Source organism: Bubalus kerabau, chromosome 14, assembly GCF_029407905.1.
Source record: "Bubalus kerabau isolate K-KA32 ecotype Philippines breed swamp buffalo chromosome 14, PCC_UOA_SB_1v2, whole genome shotgun sequence".
NCBI lineage: Eukaryota > Metazoa > Chordata > Mammalia > Artiodactyla > Bovidae > Bubalus > Bubalus kerabau.
Window position 1 is genome coordinate 71,128,167 of NC_073637.1, and position 9,334 is coordinate 71,137,500.

General features: G+C 43.5%; 1 pseudogene; it reads left to right on the top strand.

Moving 5' to 3' along the window:
- Positions 1–698: 698 nt before the first annotated feature.
- On the top strand, positions 699–822 carry LOC129627483 (uncharacterized; annotated as a pseudogene).
- The last annotated feature ends 8,512 nt before the right edge of the window (positions 823–9,334 follow it).

The window sequence follows — 9,334 nt, forward strand, 5'->3', positions numbered from 1 at the left end:
TAAATGCTAGGGAAACATGACATGAAACGGTTGTAGATTATTTGGTGATACAAATATGTAAGCAAAAGTGACAACTTTCTTGCCATAAGAACACAAAGCAAGACTATCAAGATCATCACCAGTGAGTGAGAAACGAAAGTTCTTGTAATGTATTTCCCAAATATCAAATATCCAAGCAAATTATATGCCAATTGGGTTAGAGGAGGAAGGACTTAATAATTTTAAAATCTGCACTAAATAAACAAATGTCCTCTAAATACCCACATCAAGTATTTATTGGCCAAATGTCCAGGAGTTTCAAGCTGTAATGACAAGGGCATTGACTCAGAGTGGGCAAGGAAAGAAAGAGGACAGGATGCCAATGAAGGAAACAGAGTCTCTTGAATGGCTAATGAAAGTAAAATATGATTATAGTAACCAGATTATAGGGATTCCAGAAAAATTATGGTGGTGGTGTGGTAGTCACTAAATGTTTAAGAAATTGAAGACATCTCTAATTTCATATATTTTACATCATTATGTGCCAGACCTACATATTCCAATATGGAGTTTTCAAAATATAGGCAAAGATAACATTTCAATCTAGAAAATGATGCCCAAAGGAAAGTAGTAGTCAAGGCTAAAGTTGGACTAGTGGCTGAGAGAAAGCAACCATTGAGTGCTGGGTTCGATCCAGGATTAGAAAAGGGAGCACCTATTCACAGTCAGTTAAGCCAACTGACCTCTTTTCCCCGTGGGGGCCCGTGTACCATGGCTGCAAAAAGCAGCCTCCTCGGTGGCTGCTATCTGTAGGAGTGGCTCTAAGGGACCTTGGAGACAGTCATTTCCAGTGGACATTTATGTCTGGCACACTGTCCCCAATCTAGGGTCCAGACAGCTATGCAGGGTGCCTTTGGAAAGCCCCAGGACACAGTGGCTAGGGTCCTCATTGTCTAAATCATAATGTCCATCTGCACCAAGCTGTAAGACAAGGAGCATGGGACTGAGGCCCCACACAGGGCCAAGTTCAAGTTCCCTGGCCACCAGAAGATTCATATCTTTAAGAAGTGGAGACTTACTAAATTTAATGCAGTGAATTTGAAATTATGGTGACAGGAAAGCAGCTCATCCTGGATGCCTGGGGCAGGGCGGGGGGGGGGGGTCAAATATATCCCTAATTGCCTTGTTCCTTCCTTACTCACACCCACCAATAAATCTTACTTTCCTGTAAAAGAAAAGAGAGAAAAGAAAAAGCAGGTCCTAGAACTGGGAGCAAGATATGATCCTTCCAAATCCCAAGAAACCAGCAAAAGGAAAACTAAAACCCAAAGGGTCTCCATCTTCAGGCACCTGGTACAGGACAGTTTAGGATATTTCTTTGGAGCAGTTTGCTTGCCATCGACCTCTGTGTTTACCAGCCATGCTTCATGTGGTGGAAATTTTCTAATAGAAATTTCCCAGAGGGTTCCCAAACCCTCAAATCTGGGGTCAAAATGACTAATCCAGGACAGTTGTGAGGGCTGCTCCATTTATGAGAGAGTTTGGGGCTGGGAGGCCAGCACGGGTAAGATCCACAGGGAAGGGGCTATGACTACAACAGGGAAAAAGTCTCCTGGACCATTCTTCATGGTCACTCAGGGCTCCCTTTGACCTCTGCTTAGGACATATGGCCCTCTGCCTGAAAAGTCTCTTGGTTCACACCTTACTCCCCACCCCAAACTAGAAGCAGAAACAATGTCATTTTCCTTCTCAAATTGCTTGGCATAGAAAGGCATCGTGGTAGAGATGAAACAAGGGTGTGGAATTTAGCACTGGGAATACCCACTGTGTAGGGATGCAGAATGCACAGGGTTGAAGCTACCGTTTATGAAGCCAGGTTCCCTGAGTTCAAATCCTGCTTCATCTTAGTAACTATCTGAGTTTGGGCATATTGCTAGCCACCTTGCACCCCAATTCTCACAACTGTCAACTGAGAGCAATAATAATGCCTACCGCCAGTGCTCTGGGAATTAAGGGAATATAAGTGCTTATAGTGCATACATATTATACTTCAGTAGATCATACATTATTTTCATAGCCTAATGAATAAACAATGTATGTCTGTGTGCTTTGCTAAACTTTAGATTTATCATCTTAAAAATGAAAGAATAAGATCCAGGATTGGATATGAATTAGCTAATGGAAGTCAAAAAAATACACTGAATGGAAAATGCAATCCAAATGTTTGTGTTTGGTGTTATCATCGTACATAGTAGGCATTGGAATCAACCATGGCTATGATATAGAAACAAAACAACCAGCGAGAGATGAGGCCAGACCCCTTTCAAGACTCACCATCCTGAGATCTTACACAGGAAAGTTATTTGTGAGCATGAACGCCAGACAAGTGTTCCTTGTTAGCTATGCGTAGGCCCTGGAGACCAGCTCTGCCATATGGCGAGATCAAGTGAAGTGACAGCTTCTGCCAAGCAAGACTCTCAGGCCATCGCTCAGAGGCGCCTGAGAAATTACTCCCCCAGAGTCCTCCTCGGCTGCACTGTGCCCCACTCCCATGCTGGCCACCTCCCCCAAAGACTCCCAGCCCCCTCCCCACAATCCTCCAGACTCTGCCCAGTCCCCGCTGGCATGCAAGTGCAGAGCTCAGCACATTCCGCATTTCATCCCCCTAGATTCACCCCGAAGGGTTGGTTCTGCCTGACTGTCCCACACAGCATCTCTAGGAGAGCCAGAAAGGAATGCACTCAACTCATCAGTGCCAGGGGCAGAACCAAAGCCAAGCATGGCCTGTCATCCAAAGGACTGTAGCGCTCTCGTCATCACTGAAAGACAGACACAGAACAGGCCCCGGGAAGAGCCTGTCACCTTCCCGAGAGCCAGGGAGGTGGGCAGAAAACCCCAGGGGGGTGTGGGTTCTCCTGTCAAAGCAAGGCCACCAAAATCTGAGCCCTGGAAACTCCTCCCAAATGAACACTTGACAGGTGGAAGGGAAGAGAGTTAGCATCTGCCCTTGAAGCCCCTGGTGGCTCTGATGGTAAAGAATCTGCCTGCAATACAGGAGACTCAGGCTCAATCCCTGGGTCAGGGAAATCCCCTGGAGAAGAAAATGGCAACCCACTGCAGTATTCTTCCCTGGAGAATCCCATGGACAGAGGAGGCTGGTAGGCTACAGTCCATGGGGACTGGAATGCAAAATAGGAAGTCAAGAGATACCTGGAGTAACAGGGAAGTTTGGCTTTGGAGTACAAACTGAAGCAGGGCAAAGGCCAACAGAGTTTTTCCAAGAGAATGCACTGGTCATAGCAAACACCCTCTTCCAACAACACAAGAGATGACTGTACACATGGACATCAGCAGATGGTCAATATCAAAATCAGACTGATTATATTCTTTGCAGTTGAAGACGGAGAAACTCTATACAGTCAGCAAAAACAAGATCAGGAGCTGACTGTGGCTCAGATCATGAACTCCTTATCGCCAGATTCAGACTTAAATTGAAGAAAGTAGGTAAAGCCATTAGACCATTCAGACCTAAGTCAAATCCCTTATGATTGTACAATGGAAGTGACAAACAGATTCATGGGATTAGATCTGATAGACAGAGTGTCTGAAGAACTATAGGTGGAGGTTCATAACATTGTATAGGAGGCAGTGATCAAAATCACCCCTAAGGAAAAGAAAAGCAAGAAGGCAAAATGGTTCTCTGAAGAGACCTTACAAATATCTAAGAAAACAAAAGAAGCAAAAGGCAAAGGAGAAAAGGAAAGATATATTCATCTGGATGCAGAGTTCTAAAGAATAGCAAGGAGAGATAAGAAAGGCTTCCTCAGGGAACAGTGCAAAGAAAAAGAGGAAAACAATAGAATAGGAAAGAGTAGAGATCTCTTCAAGAAAATTAGAGATACCAAGGGAACATTTCATGCAAAAATGGGCTCAATAAAGGACAGAAATGCTATGGCCCTGACAGAAGCAGAAGATATTAAGAAGAGGTGTCAAGAGCACACAGAAGAACTATACAAAAAAGATCTTCATGACCCAGATAATCACAATGGTGCGATCACTTACCTAGAGCCAGACATCCTGGAGTGCAAAGTCAAGTGGGGCTTAGGAAGCATCACTAGGAACAAAGCTAGTGGAGGTGATGGAAGTCTAGTTGAGCTGTTTCAAATCCTAAGAGATGATTCTGTGAAAGTGCTGCACTCAAAATGCCAGCAAATTTGGAAAGCTCAGCAGTGGCCACAGGACTGGAAAAGGTCAGTTTTCATTCCAATCCCAAAGAAAGGCAATGCCAAAAGATGTTCAAACTACCACACAATTGCACTCATCTCACATGCTACCAAAGTAATGCTCAAAATTCTCCAAGCTAGGCTTCAACAGTAGGTGAACTGAGAACATCCAGATGTTCAAGCTGGATTTAGAAAAGGGAGAGGAACCAGAGATCAAATTGCCAACATCTGTTGTATCATAGAAAAAGCAAGAGAATTGAAGAAAATCATCTACTTCTGCTTCATTGACTATGCTAAAGCCTTTGACTGTGTGGATCACAACAAACTGTAAAAAATTCTTCAAGAGATGGGAATACCAGATCACCTTACCTGCCACTTAAAAATTTGTATGCGGGTCAAGAAGCAACAGTTAGAACTGGACATGGAACATTGGACTGGATCCAATTATGAAAGGAGTATGTCAAGGTTGTATGTTGTCACTTTGCTTATGTAACTTATTGCAGAGTACATCATGCGAAACGCCAGGCTGGATGAAGCACAAGCTGGAATCAAGATTGCCAGGAGAAATATCAATAACCTCAAATATGCAGGTGACACCACTCTTACGGTAAAAAGCAAACAGGAGCTAAAAAGCCTCTTGATGAAAGTGAACAAGGAGAGTGAAAAAGCTGAACTCAACATTCCAAAAACAAAGATCATAGCATCTGGTCCCATCAGTTAATGGTAAATAGATGGGTAATCAATGGAAACAGTGAGAGACTTTATTTTCTTGGGTTCCAAAATCGCTACAGATGGTGACTGCAGCATGAAATTAAAAGATACTTGTTCCTTGGAAGAAAAGCTGTAACAAACCTACATAGCACATTTAAAAGCAGAGACATTACTTTGCCAACAACAGTTTGTATAGTCAAAGCTATGGTTTTTCCAGTAGTCATGTATGGATTTGAGAGTTGGATCATAAAGAAGGCTGAGCACCCAAGAATTGGTGCTTTCAAACTGTGGTTCTGGAGAAGACGCTTGAGAGTCGCTTGGACTGCAAGGAGATCAAACCAGTTCAATCTTAAAGGAAATCAACCCTGAATATTCATTGGAAGGACTGGTGCTGAAGTTGAAGTTCCAGTACTTTGGCCATTTGATATGAAGAGCCAGCTCTTTGGAGAAGATCCTGATGCTGGGAAAGATTGAAGGCAGGAGGAGAAGTGGATGACAGAGGATGAGATGGTTGAATGGCATCACCAACTCGATGGACATGAGTTTGAGCAAGCTCTGGGAGTTGGTGATGAACAGGGAAGCCTGGCAGGCTGCAGTCCATGGAGTCACAAAGAGTTAAACACTACTGAGCGGCTGAACTGAACAGGTGCTCTTGTTCTTACTGTTGTTGTTTAGTCACTATGTCATGTCTGACTCTTTTGTGACCCCATGGGCTGTAGCCTGCCAGCCTCCTCTGTCCATGGGATTTCCCAGGCAAGAGTATAGGTGCCCTTGGACATTGATAAATTTGTGGATGCAACAACATTCATGGTGCTAGTCTCGAAGGTACTAAAAAACATTGCTTCACTCCCTTCCAGCATGGATCTGTTAACCCTTTTCATTTTCCATAAGCTGGCTATTTAATTCAAGTAATTCATCCATTTATTCATTCTCTCATTCAGTCAACAAATATTTATTGAGAGCCTACTCTATACCAGGCGCTATGCCAGGAACAGGTGGTATAGTAGCAGTCAAAACCAGAGATGATTCTTATAGCCCAGTACATGCATTCTCAACAGAGGAAATATCACCATCAAGGGAAAAAAGATTCCTGGATGGTGAAGAAAAACTTACTTGTGTTATGTATAAATCACAGAAATCTATATAGTATATGCAATATATTCAATTGTGTGCACGCATGTATATACAGACATACATACATACACATACACACACACGCGTGTGTTCATGGTTGTATTCATTGTATTAGTTTTCTATTGTGGCTGTAACAAATTACCATAAACTTAGTAGCTTAAGATAACACACATTTATAATCTTCTCGTCCTGGGAGTGAGAAGTCTGAAATGGGCTTCACTGGACTGAAAGCAAAGTGTTGGCAGGGCTGCGTTCCTTCTCACGCCCTGGGGAAGGATCTGTTTCCTTGCCTTTTCCAGCTGCAAGAGGCTGCCCATATTCCTTGGCTCATGGCCCTCTTCCATCTTCAAAGCCAGCAATGGCACTCGAGTCTTTCTTACACTGCACTTCCTTCACACTGGCCATCCTGCCTTCCTCCTTCACTTGAAGAGCCTTTGTGATTACATCAGGATCACCAGGCAAACACAGAATAATCTACTTCACTCAAGGTCACCAGATTAATAACCTTAATTTCATCTACAGCCCTAATTTCCCCTTACCATGCGATATGATTTATTCATGGGTTGCAGGGTGTAGAATGTGGAAGTCTTGTGAGGAGGAGGAGTTGGAAAGGACACCATTCTGCCCACCACAACACTACATCTACAGCATTAAATTTTCATTTCAGTACAGCATGTCTGAAAAGGGCTCTTAAAGGGGCAATAATGAAACAGGAATGAGAAATCTTTATCTACTAAGAAAGCAATGCAGTGTCCTGATTAGGCCTTTATATCCTAGGGCAAGACTGCCTGGGTTCAAATCCTGTCTCTATGCTAGCTAGCTGTGTGGCCGTGAGCAAGTTACTTAAGCCCTCAAGAAAGACATACTTCCTCAGGTTTTATGAGGATTAAAAATGCTAATGTTTTGAAAGGACTTAGAAATTGCCTAATATGCAGTAAGTGCTCAATAAATGTGTGCATTAGTGGTAGGAAAGACACAAAGATTATTCAAATAATCACAGAAATAAATATGCAAGTTCAAGTGATGATAAATGCTGAAAAGGAAAAACATGTTCTTGGCCTTTAGAGGAGTATAAACAAGGCAAGGGGTCTCACTGTGCGTAAGAAGGGAGGGAAGAGTTTCCTAAGGAAGTGCCCCCTAAGACTGGAGCACAGTATGGCTGCCCTAGATAAAGCATGGACTGCAGGGGTAGATGGCAGACTAAGCTGGAGAGCCAGGTGGGACCAGACCTAAGGGCTTGGGCCATGTTACACAATTTTGCCTTATCCTGAGCAACAGGAGACTGTGGATGTATATGAAGCAGAGAAGGTGGTGCAAATGAAATGGTCAGGATTGATTGGATAAAGGCAATAGGGGACACAGAGAGACAAACCAGGAGGTGACAGGTATTATGGGACCAGGACCAGGGAAGGGGAGGAGATGAATAGAAAGGAGATACTTAAAAGATAAAATCAGCAGGACTTGTGGAGCATAGCAGAAAGGAAAGGGCTGTAGAGGCATCTATGTGGTGTCCAGGACCCCACGTGTGTACCCTCTCACATCCATCAGTGCCCAAAGCCAGCCCCCAAGCTTGTGAATATCCTGTTCAGGGAAAAGTCCTGCTGAAATGTCTGATCAGATGGATGGTGACTTCTGTAGCACTCTGCACCCCATTCTGTATCCTGGGTATAAAGTAAACTTTAAATTGGATACAGCTTTAACAAAAAGTGGTGTTGGCAACAGCTCTTCTTTTAAAACCTCTGTTTACTGTAGAGTGTTTTAAGCATGACGTTTTAATTTCAAATTTTTCTAAATATGTATTTTGTGAGAAATAAACAGAGATGACTTAACTGGAAACTGAATAGGGATCTCCTGGCCCTTGGCCCATATTTTTACCCAGGGACCAACTGTCTGATGAAGTATAAATCCATCTACCCAAGCTGCTGTATGACCAACATGAGCTGTGTTTATGTTTCTCTTAAAAATGCATGCACTTCTTGGCCAGCAAGTCCACGGGCCAAAGCATTGATCTTTTAGACCTTCTGCTCTAAGGAAGCCTAATTCAATTTTAGGCATGATCATTCCGAGCCAAACTGTAGCTGCATATATTTTCCTAAAAGTTCTCTGCATTTGCCTCCTCCATATCCAGGATAGGGCCACAATCTACCAATCAACAGAGCTGGGTTCCTTAAACCATTTGCCCTGGCAATTATTGGGAAAGGAATCCTCTGGGAATGATGAAGACTGGCAGAATCTAAACAGTGGAGGAAATCAACAAGGATTTGATGGAAGAAAGGAAAGGAGGGATGTGCCTCTTTCTATTATTTTACAAACACTGAACTCAAGAGACTGGAGTTTTACTCCCACCTCTGGCACCAGTTCCCTATGTTATCTTCACCAATTCAGTTCCATTCAGTTCAACAAACAGTTAACAAATGAATGAATGAATTCATCAAACCCTATAGTACACACTGGGTACCAAAGATACCTAAAACACAGTACCTACCCTCAGAAGGAGGAGGGGGTTAAAAACAAGTGCATGCATGCATGCTCAGTCAACTCTTTGTGATCCCATTAACTGCAGCCCACCAAGCTCCTCTGTCCATGAGATTTTCCAGGCAAGAACACTGGTGTGGGTTGCCATTTCCTTCTCCAGGGGATCTTCCCAACCGAGGGATCGAACCCACATCTCCTATATCTTCTGCATTGACAGGCGGGTTCTTTACCACTGAGCCATGTAGGGAGCCTTAAAAAACAAGAGCTGGACACAATTACCTATATAGGAATATAATAAGTTTTCAGAAGTGATAAGGCATCAGTTCAGTTCAGTTCAGTCGCTCAGTTGTATCCAACTCTTTGTGACTCCATGAATCGCAGCATGCCAGGCCTCCCTGTCCATCACCAACTCCCAGAGTTCACTCAGACTCACGCCCATCAAATCAGTGATGCCATTCAGTCATCTCATTCTCTGTCATCCCCTTCTCCTCCTGCCCCCAATCCCTCCCAGCATCAGAGTCTTTTCCAATGAGTCAACTCTTCACATGAGGTGGCCAAAGTACTGGAGTTTCAGCTTTAGCATCATTCCTTCCAAAGAAATCCCAGGGCTGATCTCCTTCAGAATGGACTGGTTGGATCTCCTTGCAATCCAAGGAACGCTCAAGAGTCTTCTCCAACACAACAGTTCAAAAGCATCAATTCTTCTGCACTCAGCTTTCTTCACAGTCCAACTCTCACATCCATACATGACCACAGGAAAAACCATAGCCTTGACTTGAAGGACCTTTGTTGGCAAAGTAATGTCTCTGCTT